The 17,489-nt window shown below is 41.6% G+C and overlaps 1 protein-coding gene and 1 long non-coding RNA gene across 7 annotated transcripts in view; one reads left to right on the top strand and one right to left on the bottom strand.

The window, feature by feature from the left end:
• The window catches only part of LOC137327844 (potassium voltage-gated channel subfamily KQT member 1), a 699,654-nt gene that overhangs the window by 87,706 nt on the left and 594,459 nt on the right, over positions 1-17,489 (top strand). The gene's annotated exons all lie outside the window — the stretch shown is intronic.
• LOC137327845 (uncharacterized) overlaps positions 11,583-17,489 on the bottom strand; it is a 78,136-nt gene continuing 72,229 nt past the window's right edge. Inside the window, exon 4 of the long non-coding RNA XR_010964560.1 lies at positions 11,583-12,153. This is a non-coding gene — a long non-coding RNA (uncharacterized lncRNA). The remainder of the gene's footprint in view (positions 12,154-17,489) is intronic.

Raw genomic sequence — 17,489 nt, 5'->3', positions numbered from 1 at the left:
TTTAAGAGCATCCACCCTCCTTGTACTTTTTTTTGATGTGGTCTTTATCATTCCATTACAAAGCTCCCTCCATGGGTACATTGGACTCTATAATCGTCAGTATTCTTAACTGTCCATTCTGTCTGCACCAGCTGAAAACATTTGCTCTGTTGTTACCGCAGGCTTGTTCCTTGATTTACTGTGAATGCTGTAAACCACAGCAGGAACTGCGAATCTTATAGCCGAAGGCATAGTTTTGAACCTATTTTGGGAACAATGCTCCTTCTTTTGCCCCCCTTTCTATTTTAAGCGCTATGGTTGTGACTTTCAACAGGATCATTTCAATTCAAAAGGCCCTGGCTGTATATTTTTTGTGTGAAAGATCAGTGCTGATCAATCCAACAATGAAAGGAAAAAGTACAAAAGTTAAGGTCAATCAGAAGCACAGGTTTTCTACAGCAATATTACTACTGCTAAGAGGCAAAAGTTCTGCCTGTGACCAGAAGATAGAGTTTGAAAGGAGCACAAAGCAGGGGGATAACACACACACACACACACACACACAAACAGCCAGGAAATTTCTTTGGAGTAGTGGCAACTAAGAGTGGAAATTTGAATCACGTATTTGAAGTTTAGATTGCTCCTATAGAAGAAAGAAAGACTTGCATTTATATAGTGCCTTTCACTGCCTCAGGACGTCCCAAAGCGCTTTACAGCCAACAAAGTACTTTTGAAGTGTAGTCACTGTTGTAATGTAGGAAACGCGGCAGCCAATTTGCACACAGCAAGATCCCACAAAAGAAATATGATAATCATCAGATAATCTTTTTTTTAGTGATGCTGGTTGAGGAATAAATATTGGCCAGGACACTGGGGAGAACTCCACTGGTCTTCTTCGAAACAGTGCCATGGGATCTTTTACGTCCACCTGAGAGGGCAGATGGGGCCTCAGTTTAATGTCTCATCCAAAAGACAGGCAATCCGACAGTGTAGCACTCCCTCAGCACTGCACTGGAGTGTCATCCTAGATTATGTGCTGAAGACTCTGGAGTGGGACTTGAACCCACAAACTTCTGACTCAGAGGCAAAAGTGCAACAACTGAGCCAAGGCCGACACTTACAAGCCCTGTTGCAACTTGCTGTAGAGATCAAACGACTTTTTATTCAATTGACTCGGTTCCAGCAATTGATTTTTATTTTACCCATCTTCTTGTGTTCTTTTTGCTGCTTTCAAAATAATTCCCATGAACTCCATGTCCTCACAATCACTCCACGTTCTCTCACAATCCACAAGTGAATGCCAGTCCTGGATTGCTGCACGCTCTAAGTGTTTGGGGCACTGAATCTTTTGGCTTTTTTCAGTAATATCCTTCAGCTGTTATTGAATTCTGCACTCATTCTGCCAGGTTCAACTTCAAACTGCCAGCATCAATCATCATTTCCCCTAATCTACCTCTCTCAACTTTCTTTCAACACACTTTTCCAGATCTTCTTGTCATGATTCAGATGTCTTAAATATCAGCAATTTCAGTGTTTTCTTATGTCGCCATATAACGATCTGCGATATTTTGTAAGAAATCCTATTTTTTTCAAGAACTTGTTTAGTTTTTGCTGGCCTGTTTTCGTGTGTGAAAATGCAAGGGATGCTGGGAATGTTAAGTCAGTGTTTATTTGCTGGGAATGCTGGGAGGTGGTCTGATTAAGTTCACTCTGCAATTTCCTGCCACAAATTCACTCCAGTACTCTGCTGCGTACCTTTCCCAGTCTCTGGCTACTTTCTGCTTGTGGCCTCCACTCGCAGCTCTGGGATCTTAGCTCATCGCAGTTTCGGGTTGCCAACCCTCCAGGATTGCCCTGGGCACTGCTGCAAGCAACCCAGGAGAAAAATCACAGTGGCATTTAAAAACATTGTGCTTTTTAAAATAAAATGTTCTTTGTACACTTTTATGTACTAGTTATAAATATATTGGACATGGGGAAAAGGCTGTTTGACTCTCAGTCAAGATTCATCCAAACGGGTAATGAAGAATCTATTCACTTTGTGATTGGCATGGGAAGGCGGTGCCCCGTGAGGATGGACACTCGGACAACCAATGGCGGGAGTTTGAGGAGGTGTAGTTGGAGGCAGGTGGTCATGTGATGACACCTCCAGGAAGTGTCCAACCAGAGTTGGCAAACCTATCGAAGCTGCTCCCTTACCATGCTTCCCCAGACCATTTGACTTTCACCTGCCACCATCCCTATACCACTTGGAATGTTTGTCAGAAAAGGAGAGCAAGTGTTCCAAGAAAATTGGAAGAGAAAGGGCCATGAGAAGTTGGAGCCATGCTATATATACGTGCTAACCATTCAAACCATGTGACGGCTTGTAAGCATTTTAAGGGAAATCTTTTTTCACTGGCATTGGAGATTGTCAGTATCAACTCATCAAATTATTTGGAAGGTGGGATTCAAGCCTGTCCAAACCAGGTTGGTTGCAGTTCCATCTTCCAACCTATCAGACATTACTTTCGTTCACTCTGCTGTGTGCAAACTTGAGGCAAATTAATTTAAAATGAGCTGTTTGGTTTCTGAGAATCCTAATCTATCGTTATGTTCATTTAGCATTTGTCCCCAAAGATAAATAACAGATAAGCTGCTAAAAGGCAGCTTATAATGACTTTTTATTTTCTGGGGCAAACCTGTACATTGTCTTCTGTGAAGATTTGAAGTCAATGAGAAGTAAAATCGAACGGGGAGTATAACAGGCGGCTGGTCTGCTACCACCAGTTTTGCACCCCTGCTGAAGTTTTCACTCCATTTGCAAACACGCATCAGCATCAGATCACTGTCGTCGCTTTTACAGATGAGCTGGAATTTTCTCAAAACATTGGCTCACAGGCACAATAATCAAAATGGCCGCATTGTCGAGCACATTTACTCTGATATTGTGATCTGTCACATGATTAATAATCCTTTTTACACCATTTAAAGTTTCCTAGCACTTGGTTGCTATATCTGAGAGGACCTGTTAATATATTGCAAGAATTGCTGTTTTTGATTTTTTTTTAAATAAAAAACATTTATTGTTGTACAAAGGACATTGGGATTTTTCTTTGCTTAAAATTGGACATTTTTTAAAAGTTGCTCTCGATTTGTGTACGATCTAAAGCTGGTGTGTTAAGGAGTGAGAGGGTCTCAATTTTCCTGGGGTTTCCATGTGAATATAATATTGTAACTTTCCAATGATTACATGTGTTTTAAGCGGACAAGGTGCAAAGGAAGTTAATACCAACGATCCTAAGGATTATGTGTCTCCGGCTCCATGTCATTAAGGTAACTGAAGGAGAGGCAAACATAAGAGTTCACAAGACAGCAGGATATATATTTTTTTAAATATCTGGTTGAATCTGCAGCGAAGGAAAATTCCTGAAAGGCTTTGCATTCCATGAACGCTATCTTGGGGTTATAAACTTTCTCCACACTGGCGACGCCCCCAACCGTGTGACAAAGTCATTATAGGGAACTCAATCTCTGCTTTGTTAATGATGATCTAAGAGGTGTTTTTAAATAGAAAATCTAAATTGATTTTGATGGTTAGACAATTTCAGAATCTTCAAACATTTCAGTGTAAGAAGTATAAGCATTTAATGTCTAAGCTGCTGTCTCTTCTTAATAGGAAACTGAGCTCAAAGCATTCTGCTTCTTTGTCCTCTGTGTGTGTGTGTGTGTTATTTTAAAGTTTCGCATATGACGTGCACTTCCTGTCGACAAACCTTATTTTCTGTTGTCATGACGTTTGGTCACACTTTTATGTCAACATTTACCATTGCAAATTGCTGTCAATTGTCACAATGTAGTTGCAGACTCTGGCCACTAGGTGGCTCTGTGGAGTGAGTTTACAAAATCTTTCCCAACTCCATTGCCATCTTACACACATGTATATATATCTCAACGGACCCCGGGCAATGCTATGACAATTCACTAGTGTAAATTTATTTGTGGTTCACTTATGATCAAATTTTAAGGAACCATAGGGTAGAAATTACTGTTCGCAATAATGGCGCGTGGATGCTTAATGTATGTGTGTGAAATTGGTCTGCCAGCTTTTCTGGAGCCATGAACCTGCTCAAACTAAACAGGTTAATGATTCTGTCAAAACATCGGGAAGCGGTATATCATTTGAATGTGTCAATTGTTAACATCACCTAGAGTAATTTCTAGCCTCAAATCTCTTCCAACCACCCCTCCCCCAATTCCATAAAATCCCTCCCCACAACAATGAACGTTCCTGTTAGCAGTGATTTGTTATAGTGTTTACCAACCAGAGTTGAACACATTTAAATTTGAACAAAAACTTTATGGACTAGAAATTTTGTGGTATTGAGAGGTATAAAGGAAACTGAGGCAGAAAGGGATAGATTTCATGAAAGTCTGAGTAAATTAAACCAAGCACATGGAAATTAAAAGTTAATAAATATGACATATAAAAGTAATAGAATGTAACAACTACCCAATCATATATTGTAAATTCTTCTTTGAGGAATTCCACCAACCCACATCCTCCACTCCTAACTCTGCTATAGCTTGTGTCTCTCTCCCTTCCTCTACTTCAGTGTCAGTGACAGAGCTCTGCACTTTTGACTTTTTTTTCTAAACATCTCTGACTTTCTATGTCTCTCCCTGTCTTCAAACACTTATTTTAGTAGTAGCAGTAGTGGTAGCACCAGTATCAGTAAGTAGTAGTACTTTCAGTAGTAGTAGTGGTAGCAGTAATAGTAGTAGTAGTAAGTAGTAGTACCTTCAGCAGTAGTACTACCAGAAGTAGTAAGTAGTAGTACTTTCAGCAGTAACAGTAGCTGTAGTAATAGTAGCAGCAGTGAATGTAATGGTAGAAGTAGTAGCAATAGTGATAGGAGTAGCGGTATTGGTAATAGCAGTAGCAGTAGTTTAGTGGTAGTAGTTGTAGTAGTAATAGTAGCAGTAGTGGTAGTAGTAGCAGTAGTAGAAGTGGTGGTAGTTGTAGTAGTGGTAGTAGTAGCACCTCCCTTTTAAAGGGGCAGGATCGAGTTTGACTGGAATGCCTCTGTGCTGGTGCTGACTGTCAAGGCTCACAATTGGCAGTTGGCCAATTGGCAAGATCGCACGGAACAGTATCCCAGCAGAGCCAACATCCTTTGGGGAGGAGGAGAGGAGTGAAGTGGAGACAAAAATTTGCAAAGAAAGAAAAAGAAACATAGGTCATTCTACCATTGCTCATGGGATCTTCCTTGCAGAGCATCTCCATTTCTGACTGGAAACTGCTCCATGTTTGATGAGTACTTGACCATAGAGTTCTTCCTTATCTGTAATTCCTGGAGTTTTTGCTTCTTTAAGTCTTCATTTATCTTTGTTTCCAATCCTGCACTCTGGAGCTTTCTGAACATCTATTTTAGGTGCATGGGGCAGGCAGCAATTCCCATTTAGCATTGTGAAAAAATAAATGCTACGTCACCATTGAATTTAATTGAAACAAATTATTTTGCGTATATCATACAGTAATATAAAAATGCAACTGGGTTTAGAGTCAGTTCCCAATGTGAAACATTTGTTTTATTATGATTGAGAAACCTAGGGGAAGGAAGGGGGTGATTGGTCTTTGAGAAAAGTCTATATCCGTGGAGCATCTGCGCTGATGTCATCTTAATGCAACTACTTGTCTGAGATTGGGGTTCCACAAGGCTTTAGAACTGGTGATATGTCAGCTGTGGTTCAGTAGGTAGCACTCTTGCCTCTGTGTTAGAAAGTCATGGGTTCAAGTCTTACTCTAGAGACTTAAGTACAAAATCTAGGCTCACGCTCCAGTACAATACTGAGGGAGTGCTGCACTGTCGGAGGTGCTGTCTTTTGGATCAGACATTAAAACGAGACACTGTCTGCCCTCTCAGTTGGATGTAGAAGATCCCCCGGCACTATTTTTGAAGAACAGCAGGGGAGTTCACCCCGGTGTCCTGGCCAACATTTATCCCTCAACCAACATCACTAAAGCAGATTATCATTGCTGTTTTTGGGAGTTTGCTGTACGCATTTTGGCTGCTGTGTTTCCTACATTACAACAGTGACTACACTTCAAAAGTACTTCATTGGCTGTAAAGCGCTTTGGGACGTCCCGAGGTCATGAAAGGCGCTACAGAAATGCAAGTCTTTCTTTTTTAAATAAAGCTCCAAATACCTTTCCTTTGAGGTGTAGTAACACATTAATGTTTGTAAAGATCTTGCTCTTTTGATGGACTTTATCTACATGAATACAATGACTACCAGCATGTCATGCTCATACACTTAGTCAAACTAGGGTGTAAGTTCATAGCATCCTCCTCACGTGCAGCCATGTATTAAAGGGGCGGCTTCCAGAACATTAAGTGTTCTGAAAGTCGCTTCATCTCATTTATATGCAGAGCAGTACACAGTTGCATTGTTGCCTTGTTGACCTCATTTGTGACTGTATTGAAAAGTTTGTGTTACGTCAACTAGAGCTTATGAGCTTAACTTGTTCTAGGAACTGATCCTGTTGTGAAACTTCCCATTGAGGTGCTAACACTCCTTTAAACTGTTGAATTCATTAAAGAAAAGATTCCTTCCCGTTTCACACACACTGCGTGTAAGTGCGTGGCCAGGGGTTCTGCAGTGTATACGATAAGCTTCCAACCATCTGGAAGCATTAAGCTGCCCCTCCATTGGGCAATTGTCCTGTATTTTTGTGGCTCTGGTCTTTGTACAGAAGAATAATAATCCAAGTACAAAATCAACAAAATTCTGTATGGAGTTGTCACGCGAATCTCCTCCTTCGAAAACGCAGAGCGGTTTGCAAACCTGGGATTGGAACGTTGTCCCTCATTTCCCCTCGCTTCTGTTTAAAATTCTACCCATTTGATGTTTTATTCAGGAAGACGTGTTACGTCTGTTTGTAGTAAAACCTGCGTCAAAGGTTCTTCTGTTTCTCCCTTTGCTTCATTACGCCAGCTGAGCAATGTGATCTTTATTTATAATCACATTCCCCTATGTCTTACAAAAATTGCTGATAATTAGGAAAAATTCCTCGATAGGCTTCAGCACATGTGCTGCATGAAAGAGGTAGTCCCAGCATATTGACTGAGATATGCTGTCAAAGCTCATTGAGCTCAATATGCCAACCATTCATAGCCAATGGATGTAAAACCTGGCCCATTGTCTCATATAAGGGGCCACCATGTAGTCCTTATAGTCATACAGTGATGAGTATTGATATTTTTGATGTCCAATATACTTTTGCCCTATTTGACCTTGGCTACTGGTTCATAAAGATCTGATTTGTAGCCTTATTACTGGTGATAGTGGTCTGATTTGTGGCCTTAGTTTCTGGTGAAAGTGGTCAGAATTGTGGCCTTGATTACTAGTGATAGCGGTCTGATTTGTGGCCTTGATTACTAGTGATAGCTGACTGATTTGTGGCCTTGATTACTAGTGATAGCGGACTGATTTGTGGCCTTGATTACTAGTGATAGCGGACTGATTTGTGGCCTTGATTACTAGTGATAGCGGTCTGATTTGTGGCCTTGATTACTAGTGATAGCGGTCTGATTGGTGGCCTTGATTACTAGTGATAGCGGTCTGATTTGTGGCCTTGATTACTAGTGATAGCGGACTGATTTGTGGCCTTGATTACTAGTGATAGCGGTCTGATTTGTGGCCTTGATTACTAGTGATAGCGGACTGATTTGTGGCCTTGATTACTAGTGATAGCGGTCTGATTTGTGGCCTTGATTACTAGTGATAGCGGACTGATTTGTGGCCTTGATTACTAGTGATAGCGGACTGATTGGTGGCCTTGATTACTAGTGATAGCGGTCTAATTGGTGGCCTTGATTACTAGTGATAGTGGTCTGATTTGTGGCCTTGATTACTAGTGATAGCGGTCTGATTTGTGGCCTTGATTACTAGTGATAGCGGACTGATTTGTGGCCTTGATTACTAGTGATAGTGGTCTGATTTGTGGCCTTGATTACTAGTGATAGCGGTCTGATTGGTGGCCTTGATTACTAGTGATAGCGGTCTGATTGGTGGCCTTGATTACTAGTGATAGTGGTCTGATTGGTGGCCTTGATTACTAGTGATAGTGGTCTGATTGGTGGCCTTGATTACTAGTGATAGTGGTCTGATTTGTGGCCTTGATTACTAGTGATAGCGGTCTGATTTGTGGCTTTGGTTACTAGTGATAGCGGTCTGATTTGTGGCCTTGATTACTAGTGATAGCGGTCTGATTGGTGGCCTTGATTACTAGTGATAGCGGTCTGATTGGTGGCCTTGATTACTAGTGATAGCGGTCTGATTGGTGGCCTTGATTACTAGTGATAGCGGTCTGATTGGTGGCCTTGATTACTAGTGATAGCGGTCTGATTGGTGGCCTTGATTACTAGTGATAGTGGTCTGATTTGTGGCCTTGATTACTAGTGATAGTGGTCTGATTTGTGGCCTTGATTACTAGTGATAGTGGTCTGATTTGTGGCCTTGATTACTAGTGATAGTGGTCTGATTGGTGGCCTTGATTACTAGTGATAGTGGTCTGATTTGTGGCCTTGATTACTAGTGATAGTGGTCTGATTGGTGGCCTTGATTACTAGTGATAGTGGTCTGAATTGTGGCCTTGATTACTAGTGATAGCGGTCTGATTGGTGGCCTTGATTACTAGTGATAGTGGTCTGATTGGTGGCCTTGATTACGAGTGATAGTGGTCTGATTGGTGGCCTTGATTACTAGTGATAGCGGACTGATTGGTGGCCTTGATTACTAGTGATAGTGGACTGATTGGTGGCCTTGATTACTAGTGATAGTGGTCTGATTGGTGGCCTTGATTACTAGTGATAGTGGTCTGATTGGTGGCCTTGATTACTAGTGATAGTGGTCTGATTTGTGGCCTTGATTACTAGTGATAGCGGTCTGATTGGTGGCTTTGGTTACTAGTGATAGTGGTCTGATTTGTGGCCTTGATTACTAGTGATAGCGGTCTGATTGGTGGCCTTGATTACTAGTGATAGCGGTCTGATTGGTGGCCTTGATTACTAGTGATAGCGGTCTGATTGGTGGCCTTGATTACTAGTGATAGCGGTCTGATTGGTGGCCTTGATTACTAGTGATAGCGGTCTGATTGGTGGCCTTGATTACTAGTGATAGCGGTCTGATTGGTGGCCTTGATTACTAGTGATAGCGGTCTGATTGGTGACCTTGATTACTAGTGATAGTGGTCTGATTTGTGGCCTTGATTACTAGTGATAGTGGTCTGATTTGTGGCCTTGATTACTAGTGATAGCGGTCTGATTGGTGGCCTTGATTACTAGTGATAGCGGTCTGAATTGTGGCCTTGATTACTAGTGATAGTGGTCTGATTGGTGGCCTTGATTACTAGTGATAGTGGTCTGAATTGTGGCCTTGATTACTAGTGATAGCGGTCTGATTGGTGGCCTTGATTACTAGTGATAGTGGTCTGATTGGTGGCCTTGATTACTAGTGATAGTGGTCTGATTGGTGGCCTTGATTACTAGTGATAGCGGACTGATTGGTGGCCTTGATTACTAGTGATAGCGGACTGATTGGTGGCCTTGATTACTAGTGATAGTGGTCTGATTTTTGGTTTTGGTTACTGGTGATAGTGGTCTGATTGGTGGCCTTGATTACTAGTGATAGTGGTCTGATTGGTGGCCTTGATTACTAGTGATAGTGGTCTGATTGGTGGCCTTGATTACTAGTGATAGTGGACTGATTGGTGGCCTTGATTACTAGTGATAGCGGACTGATTGGTGGCCTTGATTACTAGTGATAGTGGTCTGATTTGTGGTTTTGGTTACTGGTGATAGTGGTCTGATTGGTGGCCTTGATTACTAGTGATAGTGGTCTGATTTGTGGCCTTGATTACTAGTCATAGTGGTCTGATTGGTGGCCTTGATTACTAGTGATAGTGGTCTGATTGGTGGCCTTGATTACTAGTGATAGCGGACTGATTGGTGGCCTTGATTACTAGTGATAGTCATCTGATTGGTGGCCTTGATTACTAGTGATACTGGACTGATTTGTGGCCTTGATTACTAGTGATAGCGTACTGATTGGTGGCCTTGATTACTAGTGATAGTCATCTGATTGGTGGCCTTGATTACTAGTGATAGTGGTCTGATTTGTGGCCTTGATTACTAGTGATAGTGGTCTGATTGGTGGCCTTGATTACTAGTGATAGTGGTCTGATTTGTGGCCTTGATTACTAGTGATAGTGGTCTGTTTGGTGGCCTTGATTACTAGTGATAGTGGTCTGAATTGTGGCCTTGATTACTAGTGATAGCGGTCTGATTGGTGGCCTTGATTACTAGTGATAGTGGTCTGATTGGTGGCCTTGATTACTAGTGATAGTGGTCTGATTGGTGGCCTTGATTACTAGTGATAGCGGACTGATTGGTGGCCTTGATTACTAGTGATAGCGGACTGATTGGTGGCCTTGATTACTAGTGATAGTGGTCTGATTTTTGGTTTTGGTTACTGGTGATAGTGGTCTGATTGGTGGCCTTGATTACTAGTGATAGTGGTCTGATTGGTGGCCTTGATTACTAGTGATAGTGGTCTGATTGGTGGCCTTGATTACTAGTGATAGCGGACTGATTGGTGGCCTTGATTACTAGTGATAGCGGACTGATTGGTGGCCTTGATTACTAGTGATAGTGGTCTGATTTGTGGTTTTGGTTACTGGTGATAGTGGTCTGATTGGTGGCCTTGATTACTAGTGATAGTGGTCTGATTTGTGGCCTTGATTACTAGTCATAGTGGTCTGATTGGTGGCCTTGATTACTAGTGATATTGGTCTGATTGGTGGCCTTGATTACTAGTGATAGCGGACTGATTGGTGGCCTTGATTACTAGTGATAGTCATCTGATTGGTGGCCTTGATTACTAGTGATACTGGACTGATTTGTGGCCTTGATTACTAGTGATAGCGGACTGATTGGTGGCCTTGATTACTAGTGATAGTCATCTGATTGGTGGCCTTGATTACTAGTGATAGTGGTCTGATTTGTGGTTTTGGTTGCTGGTGATAGCGGTCTGATTTGTGACGTGCCATATAAATCCAAATAGCTCAGCTGATCTGATGAGTCAGACTAACAAACCCAAAACTACAGACTTAAGGCTGCTGGTACGTTGTGTTAGTATAATGAGAGAAATTCTGAGACACACTCGGTAGCTAATGCTGGGAACTGGGCAACAAAGGTGATGAGCTAGAAGCAAAAGCTAGAGAAAATAGTCAGTTTTAGACCTTTTTCAAAATAAGAAAATTGAGTCTATACCTTGATGGTTACCTTCTCTCCCTGTTTCCTGATCAGACTTTTTAAACTGGATGCACCTTAATTGGGAATATGAGAAAAGCCAAGGCTGAGATAGGCCATTAGGCTCACCAATGCATATTGTGTGCCATTCCAGATCTCCAGGCCTAGCATCCAAATGTTTTTTGAATGCTCTAAAGTCTGCCTCGCTACTATCTTGCTTGGTAAGTTATTGCAAACATTAATGGGTGAAAAGTGTCTTCTGTTTTCAGTTCTGAATTTATTTTTCATCAGTTTATATTATGACTGCAGGTCTAATTGTCCCATCTTATTTCAAAGCATATATACCATGTTTCACACTAACCAGTTAGTGTTTCAGACTTAGTGTTTGTTTATCTGCACTGTAGATGTAAATTAGTGCAACTCCCAGTATCACTCCCCACCATTTTGAAATAGTTGCTCCAAGGGATTGAAACTGTGCGACATGCTGTAGTGGAGGGGGGAAGATGCCTAATCTTGTGAAAATTTAGCACTGTGTGAGAGGGGTTCAAAGAGAATAGGAGTGGACAGTGCCAGTCAGAGAAGAGTGCCTCCTTGATCTGGGGGTGGGGGGAGAAACGAATTTGAGAAAAGTACTGGCGTAAACTGGGGGGAGGGGAGAAGAGTGCCTCCACGTTACTGTGACAATATATAAACAATTTTAAAACAATTTAACAATCAAATTTCGTAACAGAGTACCAATACATTTCCACCGTAGCTGCAATTGCTCCATAAGAAATGTGGAAAAATTCCCCAAATTGGATGCACTTGTAGAAATCCTGAGGATGAGGTGAAACACTTCTGCCATCTCTTCTCTTTGCTCAGGTCAGAGCTGAATACTGTACTGAACATATGATAAAAGCATTTGTCAGTGCTATCATTCTTCACCTTGATACCATACACACAAAAAAAAGATGAAGGTTGATTTAAATGTTTGCCAAAACTGCAACTTTGAAAATCCTTAAAGTCGTTGAGTGTAGAATGCAGGCCTACGATGTTACAAATGACTTATGATTACTTATTCCAAAAGGGAAAGAAGGAAAGCACAGAATGAGCTAATGGGAACCAGATGCCTTGATTTTAAAACTCTCATCCTTGTTTTCAAATCCTCCCATGGCTCCGTCCCTCTCTATCACTGTAACCTCCACCAGCCCTACAACCCCCTGAGATCTCTTCACTCCTCCAATTCTGGCTTCTTGCGCATCCCCGATTTTCTTCGGCCCACCACAGGTGGCCTTGCCTTCAGCTGCCTAGACCCTAAACTCTGGAATTCCCTCCCTAGACCTCTCCACCTCTCTACCTCTCTCTCCTCCTTTAAGGCGCTCCTTAAAACCTACCTCTTTGACAAAGCTTTTGGTCACCTGTTCTAATATCTCCTTATGTGGCTCGGTGTCAAATTTTGTATGCTAATACTCCTGCGAAGCACCTTGGGACGTTTTACTACGTTAAACGCGCTATATAAATGGAATTTGTTGTTGTTAATGGTGAGTGTAATATCTGTCTCCTCATTTGGATGCCATTTCTCTTCCCCATCCCACCACTGTGAGGGCCATGCAGCAGTCACCAACCAACTGAGCATTCAGGCAGTATTTTGGTTTGTGTGGAGCAGTGTGTGAACCAGTGAGCTATGTATCCTAAAAAAAAATCACACATAATCTCATGAGTTCGAAAGGAAAAATGAAGCACGTGAACTTAATGACTTAGAATGAGTGCTGAAAGTGCAAATTCACATCCTGCTATTGTCTAAGTTACTATTATCTGTAAAACAGGCATGACTGACAACTTAAAAGTAAATTCACTTGAAAATTAAAGTCAGTCATTGGGAATACAAACTCCTGAACTTATAGATACACAGCAAGTATCAGGATCCAAACTTTAATTCCCTCCATGATATTTTTGGCAATAGACAATTTGAGTTTTAAATTGGTGCAATCTTGAAATAGAAGTTGCTTTCAAAAGAAAACCCCACTTGCCCTATTTTTTTTAAGATGCAGTGTTCATATTGCTCAATGCAGACGATGATGTGTCTGGTACAGATCTACACAACATCCTGTACAGTAACTCTTACCTAATGATTCCTCTCACATGACATCTGTGATTCCTAGGATCTCAGCAACATTCAACAAGTAAAAAAAACACACGACTTACCTTCTGCCTCCTCACCAATGTTAATAACTAAGTTTATACTGAAGTGCAATGACGGGCAATTGCCAACAAAATAAACAGGGATTATACAGTGGAGTTTGGAGAGCAAAATAGAAAAAGCTACTTATTTCATAGCTTGTCCAGTTCCTTGATTCATGCCGACATTGTGACTGAGGTCCAGCGTCATCCAATTCCTACAATCAATCACCTCGTAGACTGAACTTGTCAACACACAAGACCGTACCATACTAACTTGTCCTATACCTAAGCAAAATGGCTGGGTGGTGTTACAAACTGCTGAGCACATAAAACTGTCAAATGAACTTTGGACAGCGCACAGTACTGCAGAATCATGCAAAATTGTGGAACACGCAGAATCACTAGAAAGAACTTGCATTTATATAGCGCCTTTTATGACCTCAGGACGTCCCAAAGCGCTTTACAGCCAACAAAGGACTTTTTGAAGTGCAGTCACTGCTGTAATGTAGGAAATGCAGCAGCCAATTTTGCTCACAGCAAGGTCCCACAAACAGCAATTAAGTAGATAATCAGATCATTCAGAAATAGACAGCTTGGTCCCATTTCTCTTTATGGTGCTATACAAATCCAAATCCATCTTTGCTTTTATGATTCTCCCAGAAAGTAGACAAAAAATGCACGCTGAATGACCCAATACTTCGCTGATTATCTCGATGTCCTCAAGGAAATTGGAGCAGACTCAAAAATGTTTCTGGAAACTGCTTTGGAGGTCAGTCTGAAAATAAACACTAAGAGAATGAAGCTCGTGATAAAGTTTCCCAATAACTAGAAGCTTAAGTAATTGAAAGGTGATGATTATATGATTGTTAGTTCCTCACTGGAGGCCTCTAAAATTGGTAGAGGTAGATACAAACTGTCACTATAAGGTCGAGACAATCTGGTGATCCGCGTCTAGTGCACTTGATTTGTATTTTAACCTCTACAAAAGCCTGCTGCCTTTCAGCTTTACTCTCCCATATTAAGTTGGGTCCTCAAGTACAGGCCAAAATATTAGCTGAACAGCTATGATAGTGGTTACTAAGTATGTGCTGGAGCAGATGCCTAGATCCTGTTACTGACAAGAAAGTCTATGCATGAAGCAGGTTCAATGCCTCAGACTCACCTTTCCAGAGCCACACAAATGCCAGGCAGCCTGAGAATGAGCCAACAGATACTGGTCATCTCTGCCAACCCACCTACTTAGAGCGAAGCAGGGGCAGAGGCAAGCTCTTTTATCCCAAGTATCTCACAAGGCTGATCAAAGATGCCTGCCATCCATAGTGCCAGTAAGTAAAGAAAGAAGGTTAGATAGAGTGTGTGATCGGCTCCAGACTGAGGACGACGAACAAATTGCGAGGGTAAATTCAGTGTTCCCCTGCAACCAACACGGAGCCACACTTGAAGAGGGCATGGTCGAAGAATCAGCACTTCATTGTTCTTGCCCAATCTTTTTTCAAGTGTACTTCCGGCCGGAAGTGTGGAACTGCTGATTTTCCCTGCAGATTTTTGCTTGGGACTATAGAGGTTGACATGGTCTCTGCTTCAATCACTAACTCCAGTAATGCATTCCACACCCCTCTGTGTAAAGAAAAGCTTCTCCTGCTCTCTGGTCTAAATCCTTTACAGTTAATCTTATATCCACCTCTCTTCATTCTAGACCCCTTAGACAATTACAGTCAATTGGAGGTCAAAATGGCTTTTTTAAGTATGATTTGTTCTGTCAATTATAAAGTATTCCTTCTGGTGTAAAATTTCTCTTTACAATGGAATTGACGGAATTTCTCTCCTTTTGTGTCCTTTTTTTAACGTGTGGCACAAAAATTTGCATGTGTGTCAATGTGACAGATACATCTCCAAACTCCAAAAATATGTATCAATAGAGACTGCAGAAAGCCTGGAATCAGGAAAGGAAAAGTTTCACTGAACTTTACAGAGGAATGCTTACATAACAGCAGTTCAAAGATAATTCATTGGCTGTGCAGTGCTTTGAGATGTCCTGAGGATCTGATGAGGCGCTATATAAATAAACTAGAGAATGTGAGTTCACATCCCACCATGGCAGTTTGAGAATTTGAATTCAGTTTTTAAAAATCTGGAAATATAAAGCTGGTATCAGTAAAAGTGACCATGAAGCTGTCGGATTGTCCTAAAAACCCAACTGGTTCACTAACGACCTTTAGGGAACGAAAGCTGCCGTCCTTACCCGGTCTGGCCTATCTGTGACTCTTGAGTCATACCTGGTTGACTCTTAACTGCCCTCTGAAGTAGCCTAGCAAGCCACTCAGTTGCACAAGACAACCAGGGATGGGGAATAAATGTCGGCCTTGCCAGCGGCATCCACCTGCCAAGAATGAATTTTTAAAGATGTTCTTGTTTTGTGCCTTTCAATTATAGGCTCAGCTTTCATGCCCTCCAGGGAGGTGTCCTATGCCTCTCATGTGAGGTCGGATAATGGTGCAGAAAATCAAACCGACACAATGAGTTATGACAAAGTGGAAGAGGTTTTTGACAGACTTTGAAAGGCATTTTAGGGAACTGCAGAAGCAGTATGCTGACAGCAGTCTCATCCAGTCGTATTGGCTGAATGATCTGGCATTTCTTTTTTCAAGTCTCTGAAGTATTTAATCAAAGTGCTGCACTATTGTTTATTCTTTAGTCTGTTGCAAAATTTCTAAACGTTTGTGTTTTTTCTTCAAATCTTGTTGAACAGTATTATTGATCATGATTCAATATACTAAAAGATTTCAAAAAAGATGAGCAATTAGTTGAATAATTAAGTGAAGCCAACCTTAAAGATTGAGCTGAAAAAAGTACAAATTATTTCGTTAATGTTCTGTAGTTGTTGCAGGAGAAAGCTTCTTCTCTGTGCTGGTGGTTAATTAAATTTGTGTCCTTGTCATCAGAATTGCACAGAATCTGACAGAGAATGGTTTTGTGTATGTTTTGGAATACCCTTGTAATCAGGCTTCCTGCAGCTACCATGGTAAGCTATGACAACAACTCTATTTGGAATTAAAGCTGGCAATAACCCTGTAAGTGTCAATCTTGGCTCAGTGCTAGCGCTCTTGCTTCTAAGACCCAAGTCCCGTTTCAAAGACTTGAGTACAAAATCTAGGCTTGCACTCCGGTGCAGTACAGAGGGAGTGCTGCACTGTCAGAGGTGTCTTTTGAATGAGACATTAAATCGGATCCACATCTGCCCTCGCAGGTGGATGTAAAAGATCACATGGCACTTTTCGAAGAAGAGCAGGGAAGTTCTCCCAGTGTCCTGGCCAACATTTAACCCTCAACCAAAATCACTAAAACAGATTATCTGGTCATTTACCTCCCTGCTGTTTTTGGGAGCTTGCTGTGTGCGAATTGGCTGTCGCGTTTCAAACATTTGAACAGTGATTACACTTCAAAAGTGCTTAATTGGCTGTAAAGTGCTTTGGGATATCATGAAAGACACTAAACAAATGCCAATTCTTTTTTATTCCTTTCTTCCATCCGTTACCCAGGCGACTCACCAAATCCTGCTCTAGTGGATGGGCAGTTAAGTTGCTCCCAGGCCTTTGCCAGTGTGACCCGTGAGCCCGCCACTGGCGGGTGATTACCAGTGATGCAGGTTATCTCTTCTCTTTCTTTCCTGGGAGGTACAGCTCATTTGATATGGTGAATTCCTAATGAAGAACCCACATCAATATCATAGTACCACCATGCTGTGCCTATACCTTGACAATGGCACTAAGTATTTAAAGATGAACTTCAAAAAAGAAAATACATTTGAGTTCAGTTAGTGGAAGCATCTGTGGTGTTGCCATTTAGCAATCTGTTTACCGATGGTGATCATGGTGGTGGGCGCTCCAGATTCACAGCATAGCACTCGCAGGGTGTGTAAATACACTACTGCTATCACTTATATTAAAGATCTGTCCCACAGTGACATCACTTTAACACTACTTTTGTCACTGGGGAAGGTAATGGAATTGGTAGATCCACTTCTCATCTTTATAAAATGATGATGTGCACTGTCTA

The sequence above is a fragment of the Heptranchias perlo genome, chromosome 12, assembly GCF_035084215.1.
Source record: "Heptranchias perlo isolate sHepPer1 chromosome 12, sHepPer1.hap1, whole genome shotgun sequence".
NCBI classification, from domain to species: domain Eukaryota; kingdom Metazoa; phylum Chordata; class Chondrichthyes; order Hexanchiformes; family Hexanchidae; genus Heptranchias; species Heptranchias perlo.
This window is presented reverse-complemented; position numbering and strand designations above follow the sequence as displayed.